The sequence below is a fragment of the Pteropus vampyrus genome, unplaced genomic scaffold (genome assembly GCF_000151845.1).
Source record: "Pteropus vampyrus isolate Shadow unplaced genomic scaffold, Pvam_2.0 Scaffold302, whole genome shotgun sequence".
Classification (NCBI taxonomy): domain Eukaryota; kingdom Metazoa; phylum Chordata; class Mammalia; order Chiroptera; family Pteropodidae; genus Pteropus; species Pteropus vampyrus.
The window spans coordinates 3562768-3582545 of record NW_011889083.1 but is presented as its reverse complement, the minus strand read 5'-3'; the positions used below and the strand labels follow the sequence as shown (position 1 = coordinate 3582545).

Here is a 19778-nt window from a genome sequence, read left to right as displayed (position 1 = left end):
AACACGATTGAATCTTGAATTTTTATCTCGTATCCTGTAAACTTGCTGAACATACTTATTAGTTCTACAAATATTTTGGTAGATTATTTGGGATTTTCTACATATAAAATCATGTCATCTACAAAATAGAAACAATTTAAAAAAATTCCTTTATGATCTGTACGCTTTTTCTTTTATTTTCTTGCCTATTGCACTAGCTATAACTTCCAACTCTACATTGAATTAAAGTCGAATAAAAGCAGATGGTCTCGTGTTGTTACTGATCTTAGGGGAAAGTATCCAGTCACCATTCAATATAACATTAGCTGTAGATTTTTTAGATTACGCTTTAGCAAGTTAAGGAAGTTCCCTTTCTTTTCCTACCTTTTTTCTTAGAGAGTTTTTATCTTGATGGGTGCTGAATTTTATCAGATGTTTATCTGACATGGTTTCTTTAAAATCTTTGTCAGATAACTAACATCACTGCCATCTTGGTGTTGGCAGTTATTCACAAACTATAGAAATGATCCCTGAAAGTATAGTCTTGGTGTTGGCAGTTATTGATTGTCTTTTTTCACTTAATTTGAGATCTTCCTAGTTCCTAGTTTAATGAACAGTTTTCAGTTGAAATGTAGACATTTTTGTATTGTGTTATAAGGCTCTAAATCTTATTTAAACCTTCTGCTTTTTCTGGTTTTCCCTGACACCCATTCAGCAGGAGAGGAAGGGGAGCTGCCTTGGTACTGCCAGGTGAAGGTGTGAGTGCAGGTTCTTCACTCAGCCTTTTTTGACAAGGTGGAAAGTCCTTGTTATTGCTTGGTTAGCCAGAAGTTCCAGTTGCTCATATAGTCTCCACTGACACTGTAGTGGGGGCGGTCTTGTTACCGTTGGGTGATAGTGACAATCCCCACTCTCTAATAGGCTTCCTCTGACACCACCCCCCAGCAGGGAGGGAAAGGGATGCCTCATTACTGCTAGGTGGAGTTGGATATCCATGCTCCCCATCACTCCGCTGACACCATAAGACTAGATGGAGCTCATTATTGGCTGTTCAGGATGAGAATCCTGGTTCCCTACATGGCCTTCTCTGACCCTACCCTGTCAAGAGTGTTGAGATACTTTGTTACAACTTCATCAAGATAAAAATCCAGGTGCTCCACTTGGCCTTAAATAGCATACTTTGGGGTTGAGCTACAGTTTGTTTTTTCTGTGGTGATTTATTGAATGGAATAGAACAGAAATTGCCTAAAAGTTTTCTGGTTTGTTAGGTTGATTAGAGAGATCAGGCTTTGTTGGGCTTTTTATCTGTATCTGTTGTTTCCAGGTTGCCAAATTTTTCTGCTCCAAGTCTGAGATATATGAAAAAAAAAAAAAAAAGGAAACCTAGGAACTCCCCACCAATTGTTTCTCTCATCCTAAGGTCCTAATAAATCTGTCTTTCTTTTTTTTCTTTTTTTTCCCCTAACTTTAAGAATCTCCTTAGGTTTGTTTCATATATAATATCCAGTGTTTTTCACTCTATTTAGTGGGAGGAATAGGAAAAGGTATGTCTACTTCATCTTTCCAGAAGTGGAACTTTGATTATCTGAATGTTTACAAAATTTCCTTTGTTATTCCCAAACCTAGATTGTTCAACTAGACCATCCACTGAGCTCTAGGCAGATGAGTTCACCTTTCTGAATGTTTTCACCTGGATATCCCATGAGAAATATAAATTCAACATGAATGTATGGGATCCCTCTCCTATTCCTCAACACCCCTCCTTTTTTCATCTGTCCTGGTTATTATCACATGGCCATCTAAGCCAGAAACCAGAAACTATTCCTTTCTTTTCCTCACCTGCCATGTCTCAGCTATACAAATTCATAACTCATATATGCCTTTGTCTCACCCATTTCTCCTGTGGATGTCTCTTTATTCAGGCTCCAGTAACATTTAAAATTTATAAAGCCCTAAAGTGAATAATACATATCATTTTTGTTCTAATCATGCTTCTCTTCCTTATTTCAATTTTAGTTAATGTCACCCTCATTTTCCTATTACCTATAGTCAAAATTTTTTACTGTATTTTTTAACTCACCTCTGCCCTATATCTAATAGTTCTAAAATTTGTCAATTCTATGGTGCTGGTATCTCTCCCATTATCACCTTCCTATCTATTTCCACTGTCATAATTCAGTGCCTAAATATAAGTGGAACTATATTCATGTTCATCTATATTATTGCAGTTGCCTAATCAGTTTTTCCTTCTCTAATGCATGGCAATCCTTCATATTTGAGGTCTGGTTACTTTTCCTGAAGCATTGTATCTTAACTTGATTCTTCTGCTTCAAAGCCTCCCATAGCTCTCTTTTGCTACTGGGTTCATGTCCAGAGTTTTTAGTTTGATGTTCAATATCCTCCATGTTCACCTCTTTTATTCGGAGTTTCTTCTTTGAGTTTTGTTTATTTCTCTCTCCTGGTTCTGGTAAGTCCATGCAGCAACCCCAGGCAGGTTATGAATGATCAGCTCAGCCTATATCACTGCTTTAATTCAACAGAAGCACAGATCATGTTGTCTGGTTTATTACTTCTGGCCTATGCTGCATGAGATGTGAGGTGAAGGAAGGAAATAAATATAACATAACAAAGATGAGGGGTGTGAGAAGATGCAGATTTAAAAAAATAACTGTGTTGAAGCCATCCTCATGTAAACAAAGTGCTGGGCAGTTATTCTCTACAGGCAGAGGAGGGAAGCACAGGCTCACAGTGAACCATGCATATGACTTCAAAGATAGGAACACATCAGTTGGCAATAAATATTTATAAAATGAGACTTAGATATTCAGACCATAAGCCTGCCACATACTCCTTCCACATGATGAAATATGAAGCTTGAATCATGATAACAACAGGCAAGAAAAAATAATAGAGGATCTAAGTTTAGGCTTGGGTAAATGGTCAAGTTATTTTAAAATATGGATCCATGTACATAGGCATTATAGGTAAAACCAGATATTCAAATGCCACACTGCTTTTCATTCATTTCCCTTTATTTCCACTATAAATTTTTATGAAAGGGAAAAGTTTTTTCTCAACTCATAGTACCTTTTCTTTTGTCTTATCACACTTCATCATAACCAGTATGACTAGAGACATGATAGCCTTGTTAAGTCATATGATTCATTTGTTAAAATAAAAGAAAGAGACACTTGAAGCACATTTTATTCAAACCAACTTTTAAACTTTCTTCAGTCTATGCTAAATGATTCCCTGCTAAGTGTCCAATGTAGAGTCTTCTTTCTCCATAAACCTTTCTATAAATTCATCTATCACAATCATGAACTAATAAGCTTAGGGGTGAACATAGGCTCTTGTGTTAACAGAAGGGGTTGGATGAGGTTCAGAGATGATTCCAAATTCTGGCCTTTCTAAACTCCTGTTGATTAAAAAGTAAATGTCCCATTTTCTTTCTTTTGAGACAATAGGAAGTAACTAGCTAATGAGATAAACCAATTTAAGTTAAACAGCTAAGGCCTGAGGTTTAAGGTACTGTCACTTCTAAATGAAAGGAGTTTCTTTTCTAGGACCCTTGGATTCTCTACTTCCAATGCATGACTGCTGTGGAGGATGATCTCCCAGTCTCCAAACTCTGTCACTTAGGTGAAGCCTTCTATGAATAAGTGTGTGAAATAAACTCCTGTAATCTCCTGAGTTACATGATATGATAATGGAAAAACAAGCATACAGTTTAGAATTTAGGTGATACAAAATTGAGTATCATTTAAATAATTTTGAACTAGTTATTTGCAATTCTAGCCTTTAGTTCTCCCACCAAAAAATGGGAATGATATTCAGTTCTCAGTGTTTTTGTGAAGATTGATTGAAATGGTTCTATGCTCACTTATGACCATTGTTTTTCTATAGGCAGGAAATGCCTAAGTAATAAAGGACTTGCTAATAGTCCATTGAAGAGAAGGACAAATTCAAAGTACTGATTTCTGTGTTCTATTACTTTTTACTATAAAATCATTCAATAAATTTATCATCAGGTTTTTGAAAAACATTTTCTCATTGCATCCTTTCAACTGCCCATTGAGGCCAGGTAAAAAATGATCATTCCCCTCTGACGGAAGCATAACATTAGGCATACAGAAAAGAGTTGCCCAAAGGCACATTGCTATTTTGTTTAGAGCCAAGTCAAGGAACATTTTTATATTATATATACTGTGATTAAGTTCAATAGAATTAAAAATTTTCTCTTTTCCATTGAACAAGACAAATTAAGAAATTCCCAGGCAAGAAACCTTTGATTATGGCACCCATTAAACCTTTCATAGACTTAATCTGAAGTTCATTATAGACCATTTCTACACATCTACACTAGATCATTGCAAAATTCTTAAAAATGTATATTTTAAGTATAACTATGATTAAAATCTCTCTCTCATGTAATTCTCCTTCCTGTAGTATTTTAAACCTCACGACTAATTTATAAATGCACAGATTAAAGCAGAAGAGAGTTAAATAACTTGTACTGTAGCCCATCTGCTACAGTGAAATAATGGATTGGGATCAAGAGACCCTTGGTTCTGAATCCTGCTTTTGTTATTCACCAGTTCTGTGACCTTGGCCAAGTTATTTGACCTCATGAGCTTCAAATTCCTAATTTATAAAGGTGGTGATAACATGGAAGAAGAGAATGATAACTACTTCATAGGAATATTGTGAAAATTAAATAAAATAGTGTTTGAAAATTGCTATGTCATAGACATAGTAAACACAGTAAACATTTGTTTCTTTTTCTTTCCTCCCACATATTAAGTTCAGTATACCTTTCTTGGGTTGAAATTAATGTACCTAATTCTAGTTTTTTTGTAGACTCTTCGGTAGAAAGCTTGGATTTTTTTCCTTATAAAGTACAATTTTATCTAGTCAGATCTCTAAGTCTAGCACTCAATAAATGCACAAGCAATTTAGCTGAGTGAAAAATTTACTGTCATTTCTTATAAAAATGTCAATTTTTTGAGGTTTCTAAAGCATTGTTGAGCTTTTGGAGAGAGGACTTGGAGAGTTAGTTTGTTGCTTTCTAAAAAAAAAAATTACTAAGATTTGTAAAGAAAACTGGGCTATCCTAGAGACAACTCAAGAATGGAAAAAACAGATCCACTGAAAGTCTGACCTGGAAAAGTAGCTGAACTGAAGAACCTTTCTGGTAAGAAATAAAATACGAGAAAAACTAGAATGGTTATATCTTGTGCTCTATTAAAGGGGAAAAAATGGATCCTACCTCGGGAATAGTCAACAATGTTGTAAGATGGAAACAACAGAAAAATAAAAGTGTCTTAATGGAAAATGTTATGTGTCTCTAAATATACACTAAAGTTTATAAAAAGCATATATTTAATTAGGCACACTAGCTTTCTCAATCCCAAGATTTTTGGAGATGTGGGAAAAAAAGCATGCCAGCAGTTTTTGTTTCCAATGGATGGAAATTTAAATTTACCTTTGGGGGAGATTATACATAGATATTTAAACAACTCTAAGGTATATATATTAAGCAAACATAATATAACAATTCACTTACTGTTTTGGAGATTGCATCTTTGAAGAAGGCTGAAGATCTGTAGTTAAGCATGCTACTTAGTAATATAAACTAAGGACAAATTTCATGTGAACAACATCTCTGCAGACTGTATTACTTTTATGGGATAATTATTTTTCTCCATGTAAATTTAAACTCTTCTATAGCTATATAGTTATTGCATGTATTAATGTAATTGTATATTCATTCATTCAACAAAAATTCGATAAATACTTACTAGGGACTCGCCATTATTCTAGATATAAGAGATTCACAACTGAAAGTATAAAAATCTTTGCCTTCAAGGAATTTAATATCATAGCAAGGAAAGATAGTCATAGATTAACATATGGTATATTCCGATTAGTATATTAATATAAAATACAAGTATATAGTTATTGGCAGGATTGAATTTGTCCAAGATTTGGAGATGAGTAAAAGAGATCACTGCGTGTCCTTTCAGTGGAATGTCTTATCTAAGAGATACTCAAGGGATTATATTAATCTATAAGGTGTGCACCTTGATTGTCTTTGATTGACTAGACTATATTACAACTCTGTAGGAACAAAATTTAAGTTATAGAAACTGAAAGGAATGCTAAAGTTTTTTACCTATAGCAATGCAAACACTTCCTGTGCATGGCATTGCAAATTAATTTTGTTAACTAAAGAATATAAATCTCTGCAAGATATATTTTTAGTGAACCAGTTTTAACATCTTACTGGTTCATTCACTGGTTAATAAATAAAACCTTTGACCTGTTTTCATTTATATTTGTATTAGAGTCCTTTTTTACCTTTTTGAAAATTATGTTAGCATTATGTGTATATATATTTATATAGAATATTGTGGTTGTATATTATAAAGGGTATGTGTTGTGAAGAAAAATAATGCAGGAAAAGAGATGAAGAGAGAGGAATTACAGTTAGAAGGAACTACCAGTGCAAAAACTGAGAGATGCAAACTCATCTTATTGTATCAGGAACCATAAGGAATAGATGAACTTGGTGAGACAAGGGAGGAGGCAGCTATCATCTGGCCTTGGGGCTACTTTAAAAGACTTTGGCTTTTCTCTGAGTGACATGGGAAGCACAGGCCAGTCTCTAACAGTTCTGGGTAAGGGGACAGATGGAAGTTCATAGCCACACCCTTGACCTCACCTCTTGGCCATTCCTCAAACTTAAGAATATGCCCAGGTCCTACACATTTTATCTTAGAGACTATAGGCAGAGAAGAGTCTCTCACTGAGGAAGAAGTGGTCACTTCAAAATTCCTGCTTAAGGTATTCAGATTGCAGTGGGGCCAGGGGCAGAGGGGAAAGAGGGGAAACTCTTTTTTGACTCCTGAATACAGCTGTTAACCAGAACTGAGTGGGGCTTGAAAATGCAGGACCCAGGGAACGGGCTCTAAGGCTGGTACTGGGGAAGGCTTAGAGGGTTCTGAGAAAAGTCCTGAAATAATATGACCTAAATGTAAAAAGAATCCATTTAGTCATTGAGTAGAGAATACACAATCAGGGGTGGAAAAAAGTAGGGTATGAAAAAAGTGGCAAATTAGGAGGCTCCTTTATTAATCCAGGCCAATGATAATAGGTACTTAAACAAGTGGTAACAGTGGAGGTTGTGAGAAGAGTTCAGATTCTGAATATGTTGAAAATAGAGCTAGCAAGAGTTATGGGTGCATTGGATGTGAGCTCTGAAAGAAAGAGAGAATTCAGAGATGACTCAAGAATTCTGACCCGATAAACTGGCAAAAGGGAGGCATTGCCATAGAATGAGATTAATTTGAAGTAAACTTTATGTTTTCTTTCAACATTTTTTTTTTCCTTTTGTTCAAGAGAGACTAGTCTGAGTTAGAGAAGACTAGGAGGATTTGACTGGGGGGTAGTCCTCTTTTTTTTTGGAGCCTGGTTTTTGATACCGGAATTCAGCCCAGTTTTACTATCACTCTGGGGAACTGAGGCAATGGCCTGTGCTCAAACATGACACTAAGCAGTGCAGAAAAAAATAACAACATTTTGAAGGAAGGAATACAGAGCTCATAGGTATCCATCACTCTATCTGAGGACAAAATCAAGATACACTGGGGCCCCTGAGTCCTCATACTTACTTGGAGATGTGCTATTTATTTAGTCTTATATCTAGGGATTTTATAAAATTTTGCTTTTTGCAGTGGTTTAGCCCCAAATATATACATATATATGTATATATTTCATATATATATATAAAATATATATATATTATATATATATATGAATTTATCCTGATGATTGAATATGTCTGACTTAATATAGTAAACTTCCTTCCATTTCCATTATCTTTCCTTTGCATTCCTCTTCAGATATCAGTATGTTATTTCCTCCTATTTTGAAATGCAACAGCCTACCATACCATGAGTTCTATATTACTCAACAAAAAATTTTCCACTTTCCACCTATATCTAGGCTTTGCTTTTTCTCTTCTAAGCTGAAAGGTAACATTTATTGACATTCAGTGAGCCTATATTTTTATCTGCTGTTTCAGAAGGATAGCAAGTCATGGCGCATTAGCTTCCTAAGGCTACCATACCAATTTACCACAACTGTGGAGGCTTAAAACAACAGAAATGCATTCTCTCACGGTTCTGGAGACCAGATGTCCAAATTCAAGGTGTCAACAGGCTGTGTTCCCTCTGAAGACACAAAAGGGAAATGATTCTTGTCTCTGGCAGCTTTTGGTGGCTTGAGGCAGTCCTGTTTGTGGCACATTACTCCAGTCTTTAGCTGCATCTTCATATGATCTGTTCTCTGTCTGTGTTTTCTCCTGTTCTGCCTGTCTTAAATCTCTCTCCCCTTCTCTTATAAGGGCAATTGTCATTGGATTTAGAGCCCACCCAGATAATACCAGATTAACTCATCTTAAATTTTTTGACTTAATTAGATTTGCAAAGATCTTCCACTCCGCCCCCCCCACCCCCCTAATAAGGTCACATTCATAGGTTTTAGGAATTAGGACATGGAAATATCTCTTTGGGAGCCACAATTCAACTAACAACACTTGTTCCCCAGGATGAGAGATATTCTCTATTCAGAGGTCTTTGTTACCACAGTGGCTATTGGTTACCAAAAGTAATATTGCCAACGTGAGTCTTAAGAGAAACAGACTTCACTGGGTTCCAAAATAAGCAGCGTGGTATGAGTCTGCTTTTTAGTAAGCACTTAAACCATCTCAAACCTATCCAAAATATTCCTTCTTCATTGTAAAATTATAAGCAGGGGCACATAGTGTGCTAAATAATTCATTAAGAATGATACCAATTCCTGATTAGAATTTGTCACCTTTTTACATTTTCTATTTTTAAAAGCAAAAAACACTTGAAATTTCAATATTGTGTAACAGGTGGTTGGATTTAGCAGATGTCCAAAAGAATGGTGCATGTTCTTTGAAGGTAAGTATTTTCTGATAAGAGGTCTTCAATACTGAAAGGAAAGATTGTAATTGGGCTCATGAGGGCTACAATGTGCAAGGGCATGATGACCATGAATTGCAATTGATTCTGACTGAAAGCTTCGAAGGGATAGAAAGCCACAACTTGAATTGAGGATCAGTAAAATATGAGTTAAGATAGAGTTACTGTAAGTAAATATAGACTTTGACTCAAGTATGTTCATGTGTGTCTGTGTGCTAACATATGCTCATCATTTAGATGTGTGCAATGTACACTTTCTCATGTAAGAAATAACTTGTGAGTACCCAAAATTTGAAGCACATGTTGTTGCCATCATAAGATAGGGTACCAAGGAAGAATTTACTAATGTAATTAGCAAAGATCTAGGGGTTTCTAGACAATTCAATTATATGTAGATATTCTGGTACAAGAATGTGAAAATTGATGAATGTTTTTGCTTGAGAACTATAATACTCTAATTATAGGGCCCAAACTAGTTATGAATCTATTAAAAATTAGAAATGGTAGAATGCAAAGGATTTTAAACATCTCAATCATACTTAAATATAATGAATTAAGAGTGTTTTACAAGAGGCTAGAAAGCTATTTAGTTCAAGAAACAAGATTTGTGGGACTTCGTTACCATCCGTATGAATTAATTCTGTCCAATATTATTGACATGTTTTCTGCACCATACTGATTTAGGTCTTAGTTATAATGAAAAATGTTTTAATTTAAACCAAGTAACTGAATCCTTGTGGCATTGCTTGAAATTTACAATGTAAGTAAAAAAGAAAGAAGCCTACAAGTATTCCTTTTATTTTAGAATTTGGACAACGTTGGTTGCTCCATGGGGCTGGGCAGAGCTTCCAAAAAGATTGCAAAGACATAACATAGGTGATAGTAGCAGGTTCCCTTTAGGAACCAGGCATACAAAGATGACCCACAGACCATCTCTTCAGAGATCAAGTTGAAGACTGAAGCAGGATAGGACTCCAGAGGTATAGATTCAATGGTTCTTATACTTCTCTCTGCAAAACTGACATAACTAAAATAATTCTCACTGACAGTTATGCCCCTCCAAGATAAGCTAAGAAATTGACACTACTGGTTGCTTGGTTAGTATACTTTTACAACTGGTAACTGGGTGCTATGGGGAATGAGAGAGACAAGTTGACTGGTGAATTAAGTCTTCTGATGTTTTTTCACTTGACCTGAAGGAAAGCCTTCTAATTTTTTTTTACTTGAAGGAATTGGGTTTAATGGCCACCATGAGATATGGTGATCCAGAAGGTTTTTTCAAACTGTTTTATACCCCAGAAGCCAAATAATTTTATGGAAGCCATTTATATAGAGTGGAAACTGTTCTTTCAGAGGCAGTGGGACCTGGGACCTGGAAACTCATTCCACTTATCTTTTATCTCAGCTCCACCTTCTTTGAAGGCCCCTGAGGCAGAATTTCAACACAACATGAAATAATTGTTTGAAACATTGCTTGAAAAGTCACTCATCTACCATAGAGATCGAGAAAACACTGCCTTAGACCCAGGAAATAATTTTATATCCTATTTTTCTTTTGTTCCACTGTCACACTGTCTTTCTTTTTCTTCTCTCTCTCTCTCTCTCTCTCTCTCTCAATCTCTCTCTCTCTCTCTCTCTCTCTCTCTCTCCCTCTCTCTCTCTTTCTCTCTCTCTTATCTTTTTATACTTTTATTTTACAGGTTTGGTGTATAATTTTTCCTAAATTTCATAATTTTTTGTTGCCTTGATGATGAATATTTCCAAGTCCACTTGCATAAGGTCGTCTCTTCTCTGTCTTACTGAAATTAAAACCCATTTTTTCCCCTTGGGCTCACCTTCTCCTTGACCACCTGTGCCCCTTTTCTAAAGAACAGGCCTCTCTCTCTAGCAGGGTAGTCCTCAGGTACCCTTCTACCCTGAAATGATGAGGGTACCTTCCTAGCTCATCAGACCAGCTAAATGAATGCTGACACTTGATGGAGTAGACATTACAGTGTCAAGATTGTACACACATCTGCCTACCCCAACTTGTCCATAACATCAAGTTAGAAGGATATTTACTATGGGAAGAGAACTTGGATTAAGAGAACATTATCTGTTTAATTGTGAATATTCTAGAGATCTCTTTCTCTTTTTTCTTTCCATAATGATTGACAGAATCTGATGTAGAAAGCCTACTGGTTATTACTTATTAGCTAATTTTTTCAAAATAAAAATTCTTACAAAATAAAATAAGGTGAGGAGTGGATTAGAAATCTAACCCTAAATAAATATAAGCTATTAACAGGTATCTTGCATGATCAGTGTTTCCCTTAATTTATCTCTTTTGCTTTTGTCACCATTTATAAACTAAAAATTAAATTAAAAATGGTAAATCATAGAAGTTTGCCCACTGTCGCCACAGAAAGCTTGTTTGTCAAGAGCAGTTTAGGAACATTTTATTAGTATATTCTGCTATGTGGACATAAGTTTTTAATGTTTAGCATGATTGAATGATGGTGACTATTGAGCCAGACCCCTGTGAGGCTCTTGCCGGAAACTGAGCCCTGGGTTATTACCATACTGTATCTCATTATTGTGTCACTCTCTATAGATGGTGAAAACACACCTTTGCTACTTGTAGAGGACTTCAGAATCATTTTCCTTATGGATAGCCTTATCATTTTCATTTTACATGGACATATTCAGAAATTAAAATTGACCTAGCAATCTTTTTTTCCTCATCATATAACCTGAGTTTGGTTATGCTGAACCTGAGTAAGTACCAGGAGTAGGGAAAAAAGTCACCCCTAGGATTTTATCCTGGAAGGAAGAGCTCTTCATCAAGCCTCCCTTGGTCAGGACTGTCTCTGCCTGTATGACTTTTTCTTTCAATCTGTGTTCCCCTATAGGAAAAGAATGCAATGCTGGTGCCCACTGTGGCTTAACATGCATACTCTGACTAAATGAGGACCCTCTGGTCTGTCTACATTTAAGGAAGGACTAAAATATATCCAAGTAAAATTCTTTTCCAAACTTCTTAGATTTATGGCTAGTGCCCTCCTGAAAGAATAATGGAGAAATTGTTCATTAAGTGCCTGGTATGTTCCTAGGAACTGGCTCTGGTTCCATGGAATGGGGGTTGGGGTAGAGTAAAAGCCACAGTTCCCTCTGCCAAGGAATAGACATGGCTGACCTTTCCAGTGGGCAGATGAACCAGCTGCCAGCATCTCTGCCCAACTGCCAGCCCCAGTTTCAGAAATGGCACCATTAGAGTTTAATTCTTTTGGGTCTGAAAATCTTAATCTGCAAACACTCTGTATCATATCTCCCAACAATAAAATGTAGATATGTAGATACCCTTGGGATTGGTCAGTTCGATGAGAACGAAGACCAATAGAAATTGAATTTAAATTTCCTAAATTATGGATAGATCAGTGTTTTTACTTTTTCTAGTAAAAGTTCTGAGTTTATCAAGTTAAGAATTTTAAAATACAATCTTCTATAAGGCAGGTTATTAACTTATTTTTTTTGTTGTTTGTACAATGGCCATAATAGGGATATTCATGAGATATTATATAACTATAAGTGACTCTTGGAACTCTAGTGATGTAAATTGCTATGACAAGCACTTAAAAACCTAATAATTATCTATATATGAAGTACACTGAAATTCATTAAAAAGTACTGAAATTCTTCTGATTTAAAAAACTATTTTGGCAATTTTGTTTTATATAGTGAATTTATTTTCAAATTAAAATTAAAATGCATTTGTTCCTATTGATATGGTCACAAGTATTGTCAAAATCTATAAACACATTAGAAAGCTATCTCAGATAAAATAAAAACAGAAGAGACCAACACAAATGCTAAATAGTTGGAGTAAAATGGAGGCCTCTTTTCACTGAATCAATGATAGTGCAGTCAAGAAAAAAACAAAACAAAACAAAAATCCCACAGGTTTGCAAAAATACAGCAATGTAGTGTATATCTTATTCTTTGGTTTGTCATATATTTGTTTGAAATACCTGTTACATATCGACTGGTGTTTCAATAAACTTTTCACATTATTGATATTTAAAGTGTAAAATTCACTAGTAGATATTAGGCAAGGGAGTCTGGATGTGGGAAATAAAGAAGCACCAGTAAGCTGTCTACTCTCTCTACTTGTCTCCTCTAGTAAATGCTTTGTGCTTTTATGCATATGGGCCCACATACATTTGAAATGTGATATGAAATGAAGGCCAACTGCTCTCCTGACCAAGCTGGGAGACCCACATACATGCAGACCTCTATATTAGTACTGGGGATATGGATCGTGCCTCATAGAAATGTGCCTGCCAGAAGAGAGGACATTGGTGATTATTCTCTATCAGACATGGTCTTTCTTGAATGCATCTACAGTTCAGAGAAAATGCAGCTACCACTGGAACTCTAAATTCATTCAGAAAATGTGGCAGGGATATGTAAGACATATTCCTGATCCTGAGCCAGCATCGTAGGCAAAGTAACACCAGCGATATAAAAGCTGGAAATATGGATTCAATAAGAATACTCTCAAGGAAATGTGCGTTGAAGATAACTTCAGTCTAAGTGGAGGCTTGCACAGACCTCTACAAAGCCCTAAGATGAATATCTGAGATCTGCATAATGTAAAAACAATGAATTTTAAAAAAAGCTCATCTTTCTTCCTAAACCATCTCTTTCTTCACTCAGTATTATATACTTCCAGATATCATGGTTTCTCTGATAAATCTTGTTTTCACTGAGTAAATTAAAATATAGATATAGAAAAAAATTGAACCATGAAAATTTTAATTACTAAGTAGCTTTAGACTTTATGCAGATCATAAATTAAACATTATTTTAAACATGCAAACATACACACACACTTCACTTATAAAATACAAACAAATAATTAATTTCATCCTTTGGAAATAATAATAAAAAACAGCCTAAATTTTCTAGGGGAAAAGTGGAAAGTTTTACATTCAAAAGAATATATCATATAGAGGCCATTTTTATTGGCATAGATCTACTAGTTGTAAAAACACAAAAACAAAACGAAAAAGACAAAAGCCTCTAGATGATTTTTGGTATGCATGCTGCAAAGTAAAGTAAGTAGTAACAATCTCACTTCAAGTGAGGTACAGGCGCATGCTCTATCAACTTTCTTGCCACTTCTGTGAGTTTAGTGCATATGATCAGAGCTCACTGCCTTTGGTGCATGTGGTGGGGGGAGAGAGTCTGGTTGTAGTCAAAAGTTTGACTCCAGAGCAATTAGATGTGTTGAACTTCAGAAAAGTTCAGATAGTAAGATTAGTTTCTCTACAAGTTTTCAAAGGTCTATGGACACAAAGCTCATCTGAACCCTCTAAACCTATGAAGTCGGCCAAGTTGGCTAGAATCAATGACAGAATTGGGCTTTTTCCCAAGCCTTCCATCACCTCCACTCTGATCCCTGCCAGAAATCAAACAAGAAAACCCTTTCTTGTCGTGTTTTGACACCTCCCAACTTTAGTCTCTGCTATATACTCTGCATCTAAATATTTCAACATGTCAAGTGAAGGTTGATAATATACATGGGCAAAGGTTCAAAGGGTGGCTAAGAGCCTGGAAAATGGTCACTCAACGTTATATAAATAATATACTCCTAGAATAAATTAAAAAGAGACTGATTACAGGTCCAGCCATGTAAGCAACAACTTTTCCTGTTGCCTGGCTGTCTCCAGTAGCACAGTGCTGGGTGGAGTGTCCAGTTCAACAGACATGCTCTAAGGCTATGAAATGTGATCCGTAATTGAAAATGTTCAAAAAAAATTTTTTCTTCTATGAAAATAAAAACAGCATCCAGTAACTCGATTGAGTACAAATATTCATCTAGCTAGGCATTGTCATAGGAAAAGCTAAAATTTCATTCTTTAAAACAACTTTTAACTCAGTCTATCTACATATGATTTCTAGTGTGCACTAGTGCTATGTTATTTTATTTTCCACTTAATGCTCAACATCACTTTATCTTATATGATTGTTTAATATATGATTTGAGGCTCTACATCTGTGAATTACTTGAAGTAAATATTGTCATCAGTTGTTTCTACTATAAGGATATTGGACTTGACTTTAACATTTTAATTATGAAGTAATTATTTAATATTATTAAAATTAATGAATCTCAGCCTTATCCAGAGTATTATGCCATAAGACTGATACTGTTAATCATCTTGAAATGCATGATACATTTTGTGCAAAGATTCCTTTTCAAATGTTTTTAAAACCTCTTATGACCGATATACTCATAAAAACAATTTATTGAGTGACAACCAGAAAATTAAAAAATCAAATAGAATAAAGTAGGATAAAAAACATCAAATCCATCTTATATACATGAGTAATTAGTGTAATTATATAATTTTGTTTTAGTTAGATAGGTGTATGCATTTACACTGGTCATCATATAGAACATATTTATTCCCATGAATCACAGTCATAAAATTTGGGAGACATTAATTTAGACATTTAAGAGCTAACTTTGAGGCACCCAGCTACTCCTGGTTTAAGGTTTTATTTTTATTTTTATTTTTATTTTTTTTATGTCTATTCTTACCACAGTGCCCAGAGTGGGATTTTTTTCGAACCTAAGTCAAATCATACCACTCTTTGGCTTAGAACCCTTCAATGCCTTTTCCATTTATCTCAGAGGCACTTTTCTGACCCCATGGCATTATATTCTCTCTTTCATTCATTATTTCCAGCCACATTCACGTCCTTTCTGGTCCTCAAACACGTCAGGCATGTGCCTACCTCAAGCTGTTGTACAGGTTTGTTCTCTGCCTGAGATTGTCTTTTCCCAGATATGCCTCGTTCTCTCACATCTTTCAAACAATGCTCTAATATCTTCTTCTCAGTGAGTCCTCCCTACACACCCCTATTTAAAATTGCAAAAGATGCCCCCATCTGGCCCTACATACCTCACTTGCTCTGCTTTATTTTTCCTGTGGCACTTAATCATCACCCTACATAATTTACTCTTTTTGTGACATTGAGTCTCTGTCTTTCTTGACTTAAATGGGAGTCCCATGAAGACAAGAATTTTTGGTTCTGTTCATGTATTTAAACCCGTGTATTCTGTGTAGTAAGTGCTTAGTAACCATTTGTGGAATGAACTGAATTTGTGAAAGAATTACATTCAAATCCATTGACTGGAGCACTTTTCTTTGCCTCTGGAGCAAATGGAGATGTTGGAGATCTTCAAACTTTGCAGAATTCTCTTCAACTCTAACTCATCCCTTTATTCTGCTAAAGAGCAAGGTTCACTGAGTACCTGCTTATGGCTTATGCTAAATCAAGAAGATAACTAGATGAAAGGTACATATAACAAATAAACTCAAACTTCCTGAGCATCTACTGTGTCTTTTTGTGACATATTCCCCACTGACTTTTCCAGTCTCCTTATTCATTTCTACTGGCTCTTCCCAGACCTACACCCGCACACCCAGAGCTTGTTTTTTGGAGCTAATAGAACTGCAGTCCTCTGGACATATTGTTATTTCATAATCATACTTTTAATATATAAAATTTCCATTGCCTGGTGTTTTCCTGCCCTTTACGCATATAGAGAACTCTTCCTTATTCATCTTGAATCAAAATTTTCACCTCATTTGTGAAACATTTTCTGACTCCATTTTGCTACTTCCCGCCACTCAGGCATTCTTGGTACTTAGAAGGCAGGCTGGTGGATTAGAAGGATTAGAAGGTAAGACAAACTGAACATTGCCATTTTCTAGATATGTGAACATGGACAAATTACTTTTGCCTGTTTCTTAATTGTTAAGTGGGGGGAAATCATGGCCGTCTCATGGGATATGTTAAACTTAAAAGATGGTGTTATTAAACCAAGGATGACAGTGGTGGGTGTGCATAAATGTCACTCTCTTCTCTCCTGAAACACTGCGTGCATATACCTATGAGCTTTGTTCAATCACTGATTCACTTTGGTCAATTACTTATTTATTCACCTGTCTTCATAAATGACGGACTGTTTAGAAGGCCAACATGATGTCCTAGCATTTTTTTTTTTTTTGTATTTTCAGCACCCAATGCAATGCTAGGCAAGTAAAAGGTGCTCAATCAATATTTGTAGAAAGATCATGACAATGATATTCATAATTATAAATGGCTAACATTTATTAAGTGCTATTGAGTAGCACTATAACATAAATTATCTTTTGTATTCCTCACAAAACTGCTATGAAGTAGTGTTCTTATTTCCCTCATCTTACAGATGAGATAACTAATTCTCGGAGAGTTTAAATAATTTGCCCAAAGGCACAGAATTCTGATGAGATAGAGCTGGAGTTTAAAGCCAGTCAGTGCACTGAATATACTTCAAGCTATAGACCACACCTCTGACTGGAATTTTCTTATTTAAATGGTAAACCCAATGCTATCTCCATGGTTTCCCACTCTACATACAAAACAATTCTTGTGGACAGGCCCAAACATCTGGCCAATGGGAACTGGACAAGGCACCATCTGGAAGCCATCAGCACCTCTCATGGGTCAGCTGCAAGGGATTTAATTTCAAATGACCCAATACATTTCCTCTGCTTCCCCCACACAGACAAATTTGTTGGCTGTACTATTCTGATAGCTGAGAGGTAAAGGGTCCATTTAAATGGCAACTTAATCTCAAATCAGTGAGTGCCCAATGCCATTTGCTATTGTTGAAGTGTAAGTTCTCATTTCCCACCAAATCTACATCAGAGACATTCATGTGGCTTCCATGGATTCCAGGTACGTGTGAGAGCTCAGACTGATCCTGATTCTGAAAATGTTCTATTTTTTTTCTATTTGTTTAAATAATATTAAGGCGCATCATCTCATTTCAAATCAAATTTCTGCTTTTAAGGTTGATAATTTGAGGGTACGTGTCCTCTCTATTTCCTACAACCTGATCATGAGTCTGAATGTTGGAAAATCAGATTACCATAAATTCCTTTGGCATAATCGGTGACATTCTCACATTTTGCAGAGGGGTGAAATTATGGTGGTGGGACAAATGGAGACATAACAAAGTCTTTGATTCCTGTTTCATTGCCACAACTCATATCTATCAATCCTGCCAGAAAATTTCAACTGAGTTCTTAATAAAATGTATTCAAATTCTTTCCCCTCAAGATTTGGAAACTTAAAAATCATCAAAGTATACAAATTCCTTTCCCCACTCTTAATAGTAACACTTGTCTTGAATCTTATATTTTCAGAAAACAAAATGCCAAAAGAATTTCTAAACAACCAGGGAAGCATCTTTAGAAATTCCAAAAACTTGCTGATATAATCAGGAGGGGGAAATACTTTGAGAATCAAAAGCTCTGCTCTGCCTATGTAACAACATGCTGTTACATTTTAAACTTCATGCTCATTTTCCACATGATTTCTTTTGCTATTAAAACCATGCAATTCCTGAAGTCATATTAATACAGAAATGCTGTGGCTGCAGTTTTCCTAGTAAAATTCTTAAGTGTTTTGAAAAATTAAAATTGTTATATACTGTGTATGTAAATGTAACTTGTTTTTCACTTAATAAATATGGTCAGTGTTTCCCTGTCAATATATATTCTTCTACAGTCTCAGACACAAACACTACATATTTTCAATTAGAGAGGTGAATTAATATTAGTTTTATTATTCTACTATTGGAATTAGAGTTTATTTCTAACTTTCTCTCTTTAAAAATAATATAGCAATGAACATCTTTGTGTACATATATTTTTACATACACACATATACAATTCTTGGATTATTTCCCCAAAATAAAATCCTGGAAGTGGATTTGCCAGATCAAAAGATAAGCACATTTTTTTAAAAAAGATATATATGTATATATGTATATGCACACACATATATATATTTAGTCAAATCACTCTCCAGAATATTGTACCAATCTATACAAACAATAGCAAGTAAACTCCAGTTTTTAAAATGAAAGAAATAGTTGCATAAATAAATTATATTTATACAAAATAATATTTAACAACTGTCTATCATGTATGTGCGACTGAAAAATATAAGGCAATAGTATCAAGTTATCTTGGTTATCTTGGTTTACCACTTTAGAACTTAATGACATAGTCTGTATTCTCTTATGCCCTAGAAATAGGCACATATGTGGTGGAGTCAATGGTTGTACGTGCAGGCGTGGGCTGGGACTAAGCCTTCTATCTTCAGCGAGTTGCACTCCAGTTCTATGATGCTCTTCTTATGCATCTCGATTTTCTAAAGCAGGATACTTAATGACTCCTGGACAATGTGTCTCAAAATTATTGATTATGTTTAATTACAGAATGTCATTATTGGGAAATTTCAGGCTAATCGTATATTTTCAGATGTGTTATTAATAAGTAAAATTAATTAATAAAATGTCTTGGTATATCAGCTCCTTAGGAAACAAAGTAACTTGTTTCATTCATTCATTCATTTATTCATTTAAGAGGTATTTATAGAGAGCCTACTAGGTAGCCAGAGGTGAACTAAGTAGATATTATTCCTTCCCTTATAGAGCTCACATCCAAGTAACTATGGTATCAGAAATTTAACAATTGCTATGAAGTATTGTGTGCTATTTGAGGGTGTTACAGGGGAACTAAGAAGGAGCAGGGGCAGGGACATCTTCTTTGAGTAAGTGTCTTTTGAAAGATGAAGGATTAATCAGATCAAAAAATGGCAGCTCTGCATTTCTTCCAAAATTTAAGCATAGAGTTATCTCATGACACAATTCCACTCTTAGGTATATACCCAAGAAAAAAG

At 35.3% G+C, this 19778-nt stretch overlaps 1 pseudogene; it reads right to left on the bottom strand.

Moving 5' to 3' along the window:
• Positions 1-407: 407 nt before the first annotated feature.
• LOC111730169 lies at positions 408-525 on the bottom strand (annotated as a pseudogene).
• Between the last annotated feature and the right edge of the window lie 19253 nt (positions 526-19778).